The following is a 16,612-nucleotide window of genomic DNA, read 5'->3' on the forward strand; positions in this document are numbered from 1 at the left end:
GCTTTTATAATAATAATAATAATAATAATAATAATAATAATAATAATAATAATTTTATTTATATCCCGCCCCTTTGAGGTCAATCGAGGCGGCTAACAATAATAAAATACAATACAATATATACAAAAACTTCCCTCTCCCCCCCCCTTAAAAAATTATTAAATCACTTATAATTAAAACCAACAAATTAAACAACATAACACATACACACCGTTACAAAACAGACAAAAACAAAACAGCAAACTGTGGCAGCAATCCACTCAAATTTCCAGAGAGGACCTTAGGGACTCTCATGAGAAGAGGGTTCTTGAGGTTGGGATTATCTATCCAGGAAAGGCCTGCCGGAAGAGATCCGTCTTCACAGCCTTTTTAAAGCCATCTAAAGATGTCAATTGACGGATCTCGTCCGGCAGGTCGTTCCACAATCTGGGGGCGACAACAAAAAACGCCCTCTGGGAGGTAGCCGAAAGCCTAGATCTTTGAGGCTGCAGCAAATTCCTCCCAGAGGACCGGAGTGTGCGGGGAGGATTATATGGGAGGAGGCGGTCCCTGAGATAGTTTGGATCCAAGCCATTTAAGGCTTTAAAGGTGATAACCAACACCTTGTACTGGGCGCGGAAACTAATAAGCAGTCAGTGGAGGGACTTTAATACCGGAGTAATATGGTCCCTCCTCGATGTTCCTGACACTACTCTGGCCGCCATATTCTGCACTAATTGCAGTTTCCGAATCAAGCACAAGGGTAGCCCCATGTAGAGCGCATTACAGAAGTCAAGGCGTGAGGTAATGTGAATAGCAGCTAGAACAGACCTAAATGGTTTAGACTAGGAGTGGAAAAATTCTGGTGCATGGGCTGGACAGCCCGTGAGACCTCCCCATGTAGCCCATGTCAAGGGAGGCCCATTCCCTAACTGGGGACATTATCACACAGGAGAAATGTCTCTCAATTTCAAAAGAAAAGAAAGTGGGGCCAGTTCAGAAATGAACACAATTATGTGGATAGTTATCACACCACAGAAGAACACAGCGCCCATCCCAAAGCCAAAGTAGTGTGAATGCAAAAGCAATTATCATATCAGTATGTACCCTTTATAGTCTAGAATTCGAGTTAGCATCCCTGCACGTGCGCAGTGAGGGCATAATAGGATAGTGACCTTTTACACATCTGGTGAGGCTTGCTTTCAGTTCCCGTGATTTTGCCTTGTTTCACGTTATTTATTCATTCATTACCCTTTATTTCACATTATTTAGGGAATTTGCATTATTTGTTCATTCATTACCCTTTATTTCATGTTATTTAGGAAATTCATGTTATTTGTCCATTCATTACCCTTTATTTCATGTTATTTAGGCAATTCACCAATTCAAAATCATTCCAAAGCAACCTTGTACTTGGTTTGAGCCTTGCACTATAACTCTAGAAGGCAGGGATCGAATGCCACTGGGTGACCTGGTGCAAGTCACACTCTCTCAGCGTCCTCAGAAAATGGCAATGGTAAACCCCATCTGAATAAACCTGCCACGAAAACCCTGTGACAGGGTCACGGAGAGAGAATGTGAGAGCCCTGGCCAATCCCTTCCCTCCAGTTGAAGAGGATGAGTTTGCAAAGGGAAAGAGCCAAAAAGGGCTTAGAGGAGGAGGGAGGGAAGCAGTGTGTGTGTGCATCTGTGGGGAGGGCTGCTTCATCCCCAAAACAGCTCCAGATCTCCGAGAGGAGAGAAAAGCCCCTCACACCCAGAGGGAGGGGGGGAGGGAGGCAAAATTGCAGCCAGCAAAGGAGCTTGGGAATTGTAGTCTGATTCGAAGGCAATCCAAGAGCAACCGAGACATGTGTTCCATACGTGCAAAATTTGAATTGAATGCAACTTTGGAATGGAACAGGATTTGTAAATTCTGTATGTCCCAAATTTACATATCTCTCGGTTGACCCTGGATTGGGTTCGAATTGACCTAGCATTGACTTTGATTACGTGTGATAACCTCTTGCACAACAGCGTGAAACCCCACAATAGCATCCAGGTTCACACTGAATTGACCTTCCAATTTCCACTGTGTGATAACATCCAAACAAAAACAAAAACGCAGTGCTACTGCTCTTTATTGCACAGGGATAGTGGAACCCCTCTGTCTATAATGCCATGCAATTCTCAAATGAAAGGCTGAATTTGTGAAATAATCCGCATCTGAAAAAGTGAAAAAAATAACATTTCAGATAAAATGATTTACAAATCAGAGCATTTATAAAACTATACTGTAAAATTATAGCAGTTTTATACCACTTTTAACTAACAAATTACTGAGATTTGTAGTTTGGTCAAAGGCACATAGACTATTCTAGTCTCCTCCCCTGAACTACAGTACTTAGCTCTCTAGCAGCAAATGTAAAGTATCCTAGGCGGGATACAGACTGCGCATTTGGGGCGGTCTGCAGCCGCCCCTTTGCGCCACATATTGGGACCAGGGCAACCACAGTGGCAGCCCAGAGGCCCTAATCCATCACTTTTCAGGACCAGGGAGAAGCGGCAAAATGCCCCCGAAAGGGGGTGTCCTTGGGGCTTAATGCCCCAGGACACCCAGGAAGCCGCAGGGACACTCCCTGGCGCCGTTCCCGTGGCAATCTAGAATGAGGCGCCATCCGCGAAGGAACTCTGTTTCGGACTCCTTCCAGTGCTGCTGTTAGGCTGCCACACGTGGCCTGACATGGTGCAAACACATCATGCCCGCGCTGCACCATCTAGATGTGGTGCAGTCATGACGTCATAATGGTGGCGCCCGTGTTTACAGGGCACCGCCATTATGCTGCCACAGCTACGTGTTAGCATTGCAGGGCGTCTGTAAAGGATGCCCTGAGGCAACCCTAGCACGCATCCAGGTCTGGATAGGGCCCTAGATTCCATAAGATGGAACTTTGGCTGTTAAACCATTTTCTAGCTGCTGTAATGGTGTAGTGTGGATACACCACAGAACATGTGTGAAAAATTTCCACTCATGTGGTAACATCAATTTTTTAGTTTAGGGCTAATTTCACACATATCACATGATATGCCTCCCATCACCTTTATTATCTGAAAAACAATTACTTCAATAGAGTATCTCTCAGGAACTTAGATTAGTGCACAATAAATGAATGAATCTTGGGGAAAGGGGTGAGATAAAAGACAGGCTTTTTGTCCCTTCTCATAATACAGGATAACCAAATGAAGTGGAGTGATGGGAAATGGAAAATACACAAGTATTATTCCACACACCATATAGTTAAACCACAATGTTCCTTACCACAAGGTGGGGTAATATTGAGACACCAACTTATATGGCTTTAAAATCAGGTCAAAAGTTTTTTGGAGGAAAAGGCTATCAATGGCTAGTAGTCATGCTGGCTACATGTGGTGCTCAGATCAAAGACATCATGATTCTGAAGGCTAATTGGTGAGGAACAACCACAGGAGAGGGCTGTTGCTCTCAGATTCTCCTTGTTGTCTTTCTTTAGGCATCACATTGGCTGCTGTAGGAACAGAGTGCTGGATTAGATAGGATAGCAGCATCTTCTTTTATTGTTGTTGTTATTGTTGTTAAATGCCCTCAAGTCAATCTTGATTCATGGCGACTCTGTGTACGAGACATCTCCAAGACCCCTTGTCCTCCACTTCTCTGCTTAGCTCTTGTAAATTCAGGACTCTGACCTCCTTAACTGAATCTAGCCATCTGGTGTGAGATCTTCCTCTTTTTCTACTGCCTTCTACCTATCCTAGCATTATTGTCTTTTCTAATTATTAATGCCTTCTCATGATGTGGCCAAAGTATGACAGCATCAAGTTAATCATCTTGGCTTCTAGGGAGAGTTCAGGTTTAATCCGTTCAAGAATGCTTTTGTTTGACTCTTTGGCTGTCCAAGTTATTCTCCGCACTCTTCTCCAGGACCACATCTCAAATTAGTTGATTTTCTTTTTATCCCCTTTTTTCTTCACTGTCTTCCTTTGATTGATTCCAGTGGGAAAAACCCACAGCAAACGCCAAAAGCCCGGGGTATTTTAGTAGTGGTTTTCAGAGGTTCCTTTGCAAAGAATTGATCCTGGCCTTCATCCAATAAGATTCTTTCAGAGGGGAGGGGCAAATGCCAGAGGGGTGTGTGTCATCCCTCTCCAGAGATCTCTCTCTCTCTCTCACACACACACACACACACACAGAGAGAGAGAGAGAGAGAGAGAGAGAGAGAGAGAGAGAGAGTACCGCCTTTTGTGGTTCTTTTTTTAATAAAATAAAAATAAAAATAATTGCAAAATTGATAGATTGGCAAAGCAGTTACTTGCAGACACAACTAGCTGCTAAGCCACTCTACCATTTTTGTGATTAGTTTTGCTTTTTTAAAAAACAGTCTCCCCCATCCTCCTCGCGCCAAGCCCCAAGCCCCCCACCATCATCTTCCTCCTCCTGCCTCCTGCTTCAGCCAAAAAGAGCTAGCCTAACTTCTGTCACTCAAAGGGCCTTCTCTACTGCTGCGCCGAAGTTGTGGAACGACCTGCCGGAAGAGATCCGCCATATCCCCACTCTTACAGCCTTCAAAAAGGCTCTTAAAACGGATCTCTTCTCGCAAGCCTTCCCAACCTAATAAATTCTAGCTTCCTCCCTTTGTGTATGTTTACAAATATGATCTCAGTTTTGTGATGTATGTCTCTCTGCCCACCAAATTGTTTTTAATTTTAACCTAATGCTGTATACCATTTTATTGTTTTAAACTTTGATTGTTTAATTGTAGTTTTAATATTGGGGAGGGGGTTGGGAAGGGATCAATTAGTATTTTATTGTATTTCTAATGCATTTTTACTGTTGTAACCCACCTGGATTCCTAATGATTGGGCAAGCTATAAATAAATCATATATTATTATTATTATTATTATTATTATTATTATTATTATTTAGTTGCTTTGCCAATCTATTGATTTTGCAATTGATTTTGTAATTTTTGTATTTAAAAAAAAACCCCAAAAGGCAGCACTGGGGGTGTGTGACATCTCTGTGACGTCATATGATTGACACATGAGCAGTGCAGATGAGAACAACAATCGTGTCAAAAAAGCCCCACTGGCACTGAGGTAAGGAAAAGATCCCCTTTATAGTGGGAATAAGGGACCTTTTACCAAAGCGGAGCAAAGCGCATCAAAGGACCTTTTAGAACCTTTGAGAACTGATTTAAACTGCAAGTGGGAATGACCCCATAGTGTTGGGAAATACAATTGATTGGACAATACTACCTTTAGTGTTCAGTTGTATATCTTGACCCTTTAGAATCTTGTCTCGTTCTTTCATCACTGACTTTCTCATTCCTAGTCTTCTTCTTATTTCTTGACTGCAGTCTCTATTTATGATTATTACCCACCTCGATCCTTCGGGGAGAGGCAGGCTATAAATATATTATTATTGTTGTTATTGTTGCTGTTGTCAATGTTTGACCCAAGATATGGTTCTTCATATGAATACCCAAAAGGAGTGTTATAATTTTATCATTCAGTTTTGAGTTCATTTGTGAAGTTAAACAAACAAACAAAAGTAGTTGGTGGACCTTGTCTGAGGACACAACCACCTAAAATGTGTATTTAATAGAAATCATATACTATCAGTTTAATCCTATGTATGTTTATTCAGAAGAAAATTCCATTGTGCTCTGCAGCACTTATTCCCATGTAAGTGTGTATAGGACTGTACATTATATTTACTTTGTGTCATGAGTCACACATGAGACTAAGGCTACGTGAAAAAAAGCATGATCATGTTTTTCAAACTGAATGGAAATGTTTCCTTCACCTCAAATATTTGTAAGAACTTTCTTCTGTGGTTATAAAGGAGTAAGTATTTTGTGTGATGTAGTGGTTTAACTGTTGGACTACAGCTCTGAAGATCAGGGTTCAATTTCCTGCTTAGTCATTAGGTGACCTTGGGCAAGTCACATACTTTCAGCCCCACAAAACCTGTGAAAGGATCACCTTAGGGTGGTCATAAGTCAGCAACAACTACATCTACAACTATTTTATGATAGAAAGTGTGTGCCTTCAATAAGCATTTCTTCTTACCTTTAAGGGCTGTTCAGTTTAATGATGAGGAAAAATCTTCAGCTCCAAGGCAGCATCTGATAAAAGCCAGAGTAAGAAACACTTTTAGTTTACTCCAAATACAATTCCATTCCTATAAACAAATACATAAATGGGAATGCATTAGTACATGGTTCTTATGACAAAGAACTCTCCCTTTGCATCCTTCCTTCTTGAAACATATTTTTAAAAGCAAACCTGGATAAAAACGTGCTTACTAGATTTTTCTTTTTTGTAGTCTCTTCCCGCCCCCCCTCCAGTATTTATACGAGGTGTCTCCAATATCAGCATTCTCTGTGGAAATGATGCAGTACTAACAACAACAAAAACTGGAAGCTGTGTTTAAATGGTAGTTAAGTGCACAATTCAGAACTAAACAAGATATTAAGTTAATTGCATAAACACATTTTTTGCATTCTTGTTATGCAAACAGCAGAACCAGAATACCTAGAACTTGAGAACCTGCAACTGGTTTAACTTTTTTTCACCCCATCCTGAGCCTAAAAATATCATCTTCACATAGTAGTTTGTTGAAGTTCCTTCCCGTTATTTATATGCCTCCTTCCTCTAATTTTGCTTTCAATATGATATGTCATACACACAAATTAAACAGGGTGATAAAATGCAGCCCTGGCTGACCTTCCTTGCCAATGGGATACCATTCTGTTTCTCCATTTTGAGTCCTGACAGTGGTGCCTTGTCCAGAATACAGGTTACAGATCAAGACATTCAGCCAAGGTATAAATACACCAATGTTGTAGCACATCATTAAGCTCAAAATTCATTATGCTCAAAGGCCCAGTACATACCAACCTTTCAGGTTCCCTCGTCATGAACGAGAGAGTGTGACTTACCCAGTGTCATCCTGTGGAGTTACATGGCTGAGCTGGGATTAGCACTCTAGCCTCCCAGTTCACCATAGAAATTCACTGGATGACTTTAGGCAAGTCGTATGCTCTCAGCTTCAACTGCAATTCCTAGGTATTCTTTCATGGTAGAAGGGGGGGGGGGGTTGGACCCCTTGGGAATCCCTTCGAATGCTAGGCTTTATCCATGGCAAAATTCCTGCCATTGCACCCCATTCCGCCCCTTCTTGAGAATTCCTGCTTGGCAGAAGAGCATTGCCACGTGGCACCCCATCCCTCCCTTTCTCATTTGTGAGGGTCACACTGTCTGAGCTTCAGGGGCAGCCCATGGCAAAACTCCTCTTTATGCCAAGAAAACCCTCAGTTTGTCCCATCTTCCAGTGCAATCCTGATGTTGAACAGGGGTCAGACTACATGTCCTCTAGGATTCCATGTATTCCTATGTATTACTTCATAGCAGAAGGGGGTTGGACTGGATGATTCTTGAGGGTCCCCTCAACTCTACCATTTCTTGCTGGGGCTTCAATCAAAGTTTATTAGTTGAGATTGGGGTTTGTTTGTTTTCTTTTGTGTGTGTGTGTTCAGGTTTTTTCAATCAGAGGAATGTTCTTTAAACATCTGCTAAAGTTCCTTTTGACATGGTAATTGAGTTTGAAATGCAAAGTAATTAGCATAAATGTTTGACTTGTCTTTTATTATCATTCTGGAAATCTGTGAAAAATATTTCTCTAGCTGCTGACAGGGAGGGACAAAATCACCTTTTGAAAGTGGGACTTGTGAAACAAATATTTTTTTAAAAAAAATTCTCATCAAGTTCTCAGTGAACAAGAAGAAAAACATTGGTTTGTCAAATCACTAACTATAAGAGGCTACAATCAGAACAGAATTTGGAGAAACAGATTAGTTCCCAACTGGCAAAGAGGTCAGGTAGGGATGCATTCTCTAACCATACTTGTTGAACGTGTGTGTAGAAAACATCATAAGAATAGCAGGATTAGACTCAGAAGAAGAAGGTGTGAAGTCAGGAGGAAGGAACATCAACAAACTAAGATATGTAGATAACACCATGTTACTAGTGGAAAACATCACAAACTTGGAACAATTACTACAGAAGGTTAAAGATGTAAGTGCAAAGACAGGCCTAATGCTGAACATAAAGAAAACAAAAATAACGACAGTGGAAGAAATACATAAGTTCAACCAAGACAAGGAAGAAATTGAAATAGTTCCCATATCTACGATCAAACATAGATCAGAATGGAGATTGCAGCCAAGAGATAAGAAGAAGACTAGGAATGGGAAGGGCAGCTATAAGGAACTAGATAAGATCCTAAAGAGTAAAGACATACAACTGAGCACCAAAATCAAAATGGTCCAAACCATAGTATTCCCCATCATCATGTATGGATGCGAGAGCTGGACAGTGAAGAAAGCAGATAGGAAGAAAATCAACTCATTTCATATGTGGTGAAGGAGAAGAGGGTTGAGGATACTATGGACAAATAAATGAATCCTTGAACAGTTCAAACCATAACCCTGGAAGCCAAGATAACAAAACTGAGGCTATCGTACTTTCACCATATCATGAGAAGGCATGATTCACTCGAAAAGACAATAATGCTTGGAAAGGTGGAGAGTAGTAGAAAAAGAGGATGACTACACACCAGATGGCTAGATTCAATTCGGGAACTCATGAGCATGAATCTGTATGACTTAAGTAGACCAGTGGAGGATAGGGGGGTTTGGAGATGTCTCATCCACAGGATGGCCATGGATCTGGGCTGATTCGAGGGCAGCTAACAACAACAAAGTGCATCAGTTTATTTTAGAGTGAACCATAATTTCTCATGATCTACTCAATCAAAGGCTTTGCTGAAATGAATAAAGTGCAGTTTAGTTTTCTTCTGAAAACCATGAACAATATGATATGCATATGACACCATATTACTACCAGAATATAGCAAGGCTTGGAATGACTACTGATTAAAATTAAGGAAGAAAGTGCAGAAGCACAACTAAAGCTGAATATTAAGAAAACAAAAACAATGACCACAGTTTATTTATATAACTTTAAAGCAGGTGGTCAAGGCATTTGAACAATTAAACATTTTCTATAACTTGGCTCAGTCATTAATCAAAATGGAGACTGTAATCAAGAAATAAAAAAAGACTAAGACTTGGAAGATCAGCCATGAAGGAACTACATAAGCTTGTGAAATAATAATAATAATAATAATAATAATAATAATAATAATAATATTTTTATTTGTATACCACCTTTCCTCCAGATCAAAGCGGTTCACATATCATAGCTATAACATATTACAATACAATACAATACTACACAATACAATACAATACATCAGAAATTTCATACAGATTAAAAACCTTAAAAACAATATACCAAACAGTCACGCTATCAGTTTTGGCTAGGCATCCTGGTCTTATAGGGGTGTAATATCTCTATATAGAGTTAGAAGAAAGTTAGAAGTATAAAGATATATCATTATACAGTGTGCCCTTGGCTTACGCGGGGGATCCGTTCCGGACCCCCCTCCCGCATAAGCCAAATATCGCGTATGATTGAGCCCATTCAAGTGAATGGGGCTCGTGCATGCGGCGGTGCGGTGGCACGTGCCACGGGCACGCACCCCATTCATTTGAGTGGGATGTGCTGCCCCGCGCATTCCGCACACTCCCGCACGGCTCTACACAGCTTTGTGCGTATATCAAAGTCAGAATCATCATAGTATTTCCAGTTTCTATGTATGATTGCAAAAGCTGGACAGGGAAGAGAGCGGAGAGGAAGAAAATCAATTCATTTGAAATGCTGTGCTGGAATTTTACAGATATCAAAGACCACCAGAAACACAAATAAATGGGTCCTAGAGCAAATCAAGACTGAACTCTCACCAGAAGCCAAAATTACTAAACTTGGATTATTATCGTTTAGAAAAATATAATGAGACAGTGACTGACTCACTGAAAAAGGAAATCATGTTTGGTAAAGATGAAAGTCAAGATAAGAAGCCAAAAGAGAGAGAGAGAGGAATAGAGCCAGAATCATGAATGCAACTGCTGAATGATTAGTGTGCAAAGAAAAAGAGAAATACTGTAATACTTATTGCAGAGAGATAGAAGCTGACCGCATAAAATGAAAAACAAGAGACCTCTTCCACAAGATCTGTAAAATCAAAGGGAAATTTAAACCAAGGGTGAAGATGCTGTACAATAAAAAGAGGGACATAATACATGACCAAGATAAAATAAAAAGATGGTGGAAATAATACACAGAACAGAGGATGGCAATGGCAAACCGTCTCTGAGGAAACCTTATGATCAGTTTGCCTTAAGGTCACCATAAGTTTAAAAGAAATGACTTGGAGGCACACAACAATACAGGATGACCAGATGTCCTCCTTTTTAGGGCATATCCTACATTTCAACCTTCTGTCCATGAGGAATTCCAAAATGTTCTCCCTTATTAGCATGACTAAGAAGCATGAATTTACATTTACATCAGTATTTTTAGCTTTTATTTGATGATGCCCTACATTTTTCTTGAATGCCTACATTTTGCGGTGTCTTGTCCTTCTTTGTAGTTAGGACATCTGGCCACCCTGCAACAACAGCAACAACAAGCAAATGCAGGAAGGATGGTGACTGCAGTCTGAGAAAGGAAGGGGTTGAAGAAGAGAAAATGAGAATCAAACTGGGAATAATAAAAACAGAGAAAGTTAAAAGAATTAAGTGTAAACACAGGGAAGCATGTTGGAAGGTAGGTACAGTTCTGGGAATTGTAGTTTGTTGTTATTAGAAGATAGGACTGAAGAACAAAAGTGAAGCAGTGGAGAGAGAGAGAGAAATAAGGAGGCTTGCTCTCACCTCTTTCCCCAGACCCAGTCTTTTTAACAACAGCAAAGTTTAGTAATGTTTTGTTCCACAACAACACTGGAGCACATCTCTTCTACCTGGCCCATGAAGTGTGAGGTTTGGGGTTTTTTGTTTATTTATTCTATTCTATAACACAGCCAAGGAGCTTCTGCCTAACCATCACTGGCCTGCCCTGGTGCCCACTCCCTTTTTTTCTTTTACACCAGGTCCTTACAGGTGCTCATCCTTCTTCGAGATCCCCCAGCTTCTTGAAAACAAAAAGCTCTTCCCATTTATTTATTTATTTATTTATTTATTTATTTATTTATTTTCCAGCAATTCTTAAGCCTCTGGCTGTCTTTGAACATTCAAAACGGTAGGGTAGATAGGAGATGACGCTGCTAATTTCTTGCCTTGGCATCCTGAGGAGTAAGCATTGAGCCTGCCTCCACACTGAAGAAATAATCCAGTTTGACTCCACTTTAACTGCTATGCCTCAATGCTGCAGAAGTTTGGGCATTGTAGTTTGTTGTGGCATGAGAGCGGATCCCAGAATACCAAAGTACTGAGCCATGGCAGTTAAAGTGGTGTCAAACTGTATTATTTCTGAAGTGTGAGGGCAGACTAGAGGAACAGCATCCCTAGAAGAAATGGCAAGCACTGCCTATCAGCAGGTGAGAAAGAAAGAGGGGGCTCAGAACTTGGGACTTTATCACACGGGGAAAGTCGGGGGTTTAAACAGGCATTTTACAGTGACAGTTGCATAATCACAGCTAAGATTTTCACACAACATCATGATTAGAGAGGACTTATCCCAGGAATAATCAGGAATGTTCCAGCAACAAATCATTCACAGGGAAATCTACTCTACAATCCTGTGGTAGTCCTGTGTGCCACCTTTAAACAGACAAGGTAAACAGCAGCTTCCTCCAGGATCTGTTACTGAACAGGTATAAATAGTAAAAGCCAGACAAAAGAGGAAAGTTACCTTTGTAGGTTTCAAAAACAAAGATCTATAGGTTTGGCCCCCAAATTTGAAATAGCAAGCAAAGTGGACGCTGGTAAAAGAAAAGAAAAATCCCTGGATTTTGGGAGAAGCTTTTAAGTGGTCTCTAGAAGAATTCAAAAGTTGTTGTTTGCTTATGCAAGGTTTTCAGGACCTGTCGCATGTGCATGTTGCTAGTTTTGAATAAAAAGTCTGCTGAAACATATATATTTTTGGTGGTGGTGTATGATCCTACCCTATTCTTTCTATGTTATTTCTGCCACTGGTAGCAAATTTTCTGTTAAAGGAGTAATGTCCATCTACTTCATTAACTGAGGAGCTTATCACCCAAGCTTTCTTGCTCAGCTGGAAGTTCAGCCCAACCTTTCTTGCTCAGCTGGATTCTTTCTGGCTGAGCAAAATTCATGCACATTGCCTGGCTCGGGGATGGGTTAGGGTCGGAGATGGCATGGGGCCGTCTTGCTGACAGTTTAGCATGCAATAAATTCCATTTTCACTCAGCCATACACGTCCCCTGCCCATGCGCAGAATGGAGACAAAAGTGTGTGTGATAAGCTCCTGAGTTATATCTGTATTCTAAACTGTAAAACAAAGAGCATGGGTGGGTTGGAACTGTTCTTGAAATCAACTTCCAAGCAGAGCAGAACTCTAATTGGAAGCTTCATTAAAGTGTCTTTCACTCTCCACTTACACTCTCCACTTTAAACAGGAACAGGCTCACAGACTTTATATTAATGTCTATGGACCTCCTTCCACAGTGAAAAAAAATCAGAGAGAGATCATGATACATTGTTCTGTGAGGTTCACTTTTATATAGGGGGGTTCTGACAATGTTCACAAAAATTAGTTTCCAGTTAGAGTTTTGCTATGCCTGGAAGTTCCTTCAAAGTGGGAGCTGGTCTGTTAGTAAAGTCCTCAAGTGTGTGGTCTGGAACTGGTACAGTGTTTCATATAACCCTGCCACATGGGGAATATTAATCTGGTAAGAACATCTGGAAAAAGGCCAACCTAAAACAAGGATGCATTCAAAAATAGTGGTTTGGAAATGGGTGAATAATTGGTTTTCTAATCATCAAAGGCAGGAGACATAGAAGAGCCGTACCCTAGCCTAACATGAGCATACAAATAATCCCTAAAATAGTTGGGGGGAGGGGTGTTGTATTTTTTTAAAATGCTGCCATAGAAATAAAGGAGCATAAGAAGGTGTTTTTCATGGCATCCTAGCCACCTCATGCAAGAAGGCAAGCTAGTGGTTTTCAGATGTTTTGGACTATAGTGCCCATAGTCCCTGATCAGTGACCATTCTGACTGTGCATTAGGTGGCCTTCAGTCCAAAATATCTGCAGGGCATTGACTTGTTTATCTGTGCCATACTAGAAAGACTTAGCTCTGTCCTTCGTTTTTCCTCTGGTGACTAGCCCTCTGCCCCACTGGCTCCAGGGACCATCAGCCACCACTTCTTAGTAACTGTTTTTAACACTGCTTATAGCCTTGGTCAGTCAGTGTTTTGTTTTACCCACTTTCCACATCTCTGAGCCCATTACTCCCTTCTCCCATTGTTACTTTTAGAGCCTCCTCAGTTTTGCAGTTGCTCCATGCAGTTTGGGCTGGATTAATGAACAATAATGCTAAAAAGAAAGAAAATCCCTAAGGAATTGTACAATCAGTTTACAGATTTCAGTGGAACAGCTATATAATGTGAAAAAGACTAACGGTGTCTAACTTAGTCTTTCATCAACACATGAGGCTTTAAAAAATAATAATAGGGAACTCAGGTCCTGAGATTTTCTACTCTGAAATAAGGGCATCCTTATACTGCTATAAATGTATGTAAATTGAAATCTTTATTTATCAGAGGTTTTGATTACATGAATATTTTACTGCTCCAGGAGCTATTCATTCAGAATCTACCATTCTTGTATTACTTTATCATGACAATAGGTATATGTGTGACAAAGATAGAGAAGTTGTACTTTCTCAGAAATTGTGCACAAAATTCAGAGATCTTCCATTAAGATCTTGTCTCTGTGTATGTCTGAGAGTGTGTGGGAGAGAGAGAGATGAATGAAGATATCTTTCTTTGCTTAAAACTACAGTACCTGTTAGGACAATACAAACAAGGACATGTGTGGGGATATACTTTATTTAATTTATTTTTATTTGAAACTCAAGATCCACTAGCCAGGGCTTTGTGCAAAAAGATCTATGCTTAGAATTAAAATATTTTGAGCCCAGAAATTTATTTTTAAGGACTTCCCTGCCCTTCCACACAAAAACCAAATGATCATTTTGCCAAGCTTTCTTCATTTCAGCAGCATAGCTTGGGAGGGGGGTTATTTTGTTGATTATGATGTTAAAAAACTGGAGGTGAGGAATGCTTGCGGACCTACTGGGAAGCACACAAAAATCTACTAGTAAATCAGATCTACATTCTGCTCACCCATTATACACTAACTAGTGAATACAGCACTATTGATTTCAACAGAATTAATCTGTAAGACACTGGTTAAGACAAGCCCTACATCTCTGTATAATGAGATGGAAATTGATCAAAAGCCAACTGCACTTGCTTACTTTGCTGCTACAAGCTTGTATCATGTCTGTTCTGAGCCCATGCCAGTCTTTCTCTAGAAACAAAACTCCACTAAATTGTTTGCATACATATACACTCATGCACTACAAAGCATATTCCATTCTTGACTGCACTTTGTCAAGCAATAGAAGTTGTCCAAATATTGTCTTTACAATTTCTGTTTTATATAGAACTGGAATTGTAAAGATATTTTCAGACACTTGTATACTTACTATGTCTACAAATACATGTTAAAGATATGTGTTACAGGTATTATTAATATGAAATACTCAAAATTGTAAGATCTAGAAATATCCTAGATGTTTTTATCTAGGTCACTTGCCTTCTGCAATCAGGATGAAATTCCATGAACATTCATACCTGTATCTTTAACTTCTCTGGGCAATAGCACCTTGCTAGATGGTTGAAATCATGAAAATTCTGTGTAGGAAGGATTGTTAAAAGCTCTCATCAGCCCCATGGCCTCAACCTTTTAAACATTTTTAAAACACAACTTCATTTCTAACCACATTGATCAAAGTGGAATTTATTTGGATTGTGGCTATTTATTTGTACGTTGCTATAATTTTTACATGAAAGAATCTGTTTGCATGAGCAGAGATGTATGCAGATGTATGTCCCTTAATTAAGGTACACTAGATGGAAAGGAAAGCAAGGTTTCTGATTCTTGGATAGCTGTATAGAAGAGAGAATTTTCTGCAGGTGCAGCTTTTCTTATCTGCAATATTCCATCCATAAACTGCACTCCTGGCCAAAATGCCCTCTTCTGTGTTGCTCCACAAGGCACAAGGACTCTGGCTCAAGTACCTTTGTCTAACTCCCAATTAGACAGTTTTGGCAATTTCCTTTGAATGAACAGAATTATATCTTTCAGGGTTTTTTCCTAGGTGGCAGAAAGAGATCCATATGACAGCATAAACATGTGTCCCTAATTAATGAAAACTAGTAAAGCTTATAGGAGTTATAATTAAAATATCTAACTACCACTGTCCCAGATATACAGAGACCTTTATAAAATACCCAACTTTCCTTACCTTCTTCTTCTGGAGGCACTCCTTGGATTTTCTAGCCATGTTGCATGAAAGCTTCAGTGAGTTGTTTCAGATCTTGAGAAAAAGATTCTAGTCTCTTGTGTTCATTTGTAGATGCTCCCTCTTCCATCAAGGGGACCAATTTGATCAGTGACGATCTTCACAAGCTTTCTCGACTGGAAGGGCTAAATAGCATCTGTAAAGGAAAAGCTCTGTTGTAAATCTCTTCCTTCTTCCCTCCCCCAGGTAGCAGACAGTACCACCACTGCAGTGTGAGCGGCAGCAAAAGGGAAGTTAGGAACTGTCTACAAATATTCTCACTTTGTATTCAAGGAAAAAGAAAAACTCCACATACCTTCAATTGTTGCTAGAGAATGTAGAAATCTTCTCTGAATGAATAAATGATCATTCTCTTCTTATAGGAAAGCATCAGCCACTGTTAGAAAACAGATATGGTACCAAAACATTATGAAATGTGAACATTTCCTCTGTTTAAAGCATTCTCATGTATGATAGCCATATATTCACTTGCTGGCAATCCAACTGAATCCACTGAAGAAATGCACAGTAGACAGGAATAAGATTGCATTGTAAAGCACATTTTTGTGTTTCCTCATACGCACCCCTATCCTTTACACAGACCATAACATATGTACTTGGCAGGAATGTACAAAAAGATTAAAATAGTGTTCTTCTGCTTTCTGCCCTACACAAACATTTGTGTGTGCTTACTGCCTCTGCTACTGGCATCTCTGTTTACATCTAAACTGTACAGAAGAATGCATCTATAAACCTGTGCTCGAATAAATCAGAGTCTATTATTATTTGCCATCAAGCCAGTTTCAACTAATGGCAGTTCTATGCATGAGAGCTTTCTATGTGATCAGGTTATCAGCAGATCTTTATTGATGCTCAGATCTTTGAAATTCTGGGCTGTCTTTGGCTTGATTGAGTCACTCCATCATAAAAGGGTTTTCCTCTTTTTCTTCTGTCTTTCCGATTACTAAGTGTTATCATCTTTTCCAATGAGTCAATATGTTTAATCATCTTTTCCAATTACAGAACCAGCAATACCAGAATCTTAAGTAGAGGCATGGCAAATACATGGTAGCTTGTATTCAATTAGACAATGTAAGGAAATTCACTTGAGAACACTGG

The 16,612-nt window shown here is 40.0% G+C and overlaps 1 protein-coding gene across 2 annotated transcripts in view; it reads right to left on the reverse strand.

The window, feature by feature from the left end:
• B3GALT5 (beta-1,3-galactosyltransferase 5) overlaps positions 1 to 15,687 on the reverse strand; it is a 28,007-nt gene extending 12,320 nt beyond the window's left edge. For both annotated transcript variants that reach the window (XR_016279880.1, XM_089508105.1), the window contains exons 1-3: positions 15,458 to 15,687; positions 10,525 to 10,621; positions 6,068 to 6,123 (exon numbers count right to left, since the gene is read on the reverse strand). The gene's annotated coding sequence lies outside the window, so the exon portion shown is untranslated. The remainder of the gene's footprint in view (positions 1 to 6,067; positions 6,124 to 10,524; positions 10,622 to 15,457) is intronic.
• Positions 15,688 to 16,612: the final 925 nt, after the last annotated feature.

The sequence above is a fragment of the Sceloporus occidentalis genome, unplaced genomic scaffold (genome assembly GCF_023333645.1).
Source record: "Sceloporus occidentalis isolate IW3139 unplaced genomic scaffold, rSceOcc1.0.p SCAF_2, whole genome shotgun sequence".
Lineage (NCBI taxonomy): Eukaryota > Metazoa > Chordata > Lepidosauria > Squamata > Phrynosomatidae > Sceloporus > Sceloporus occidentalis.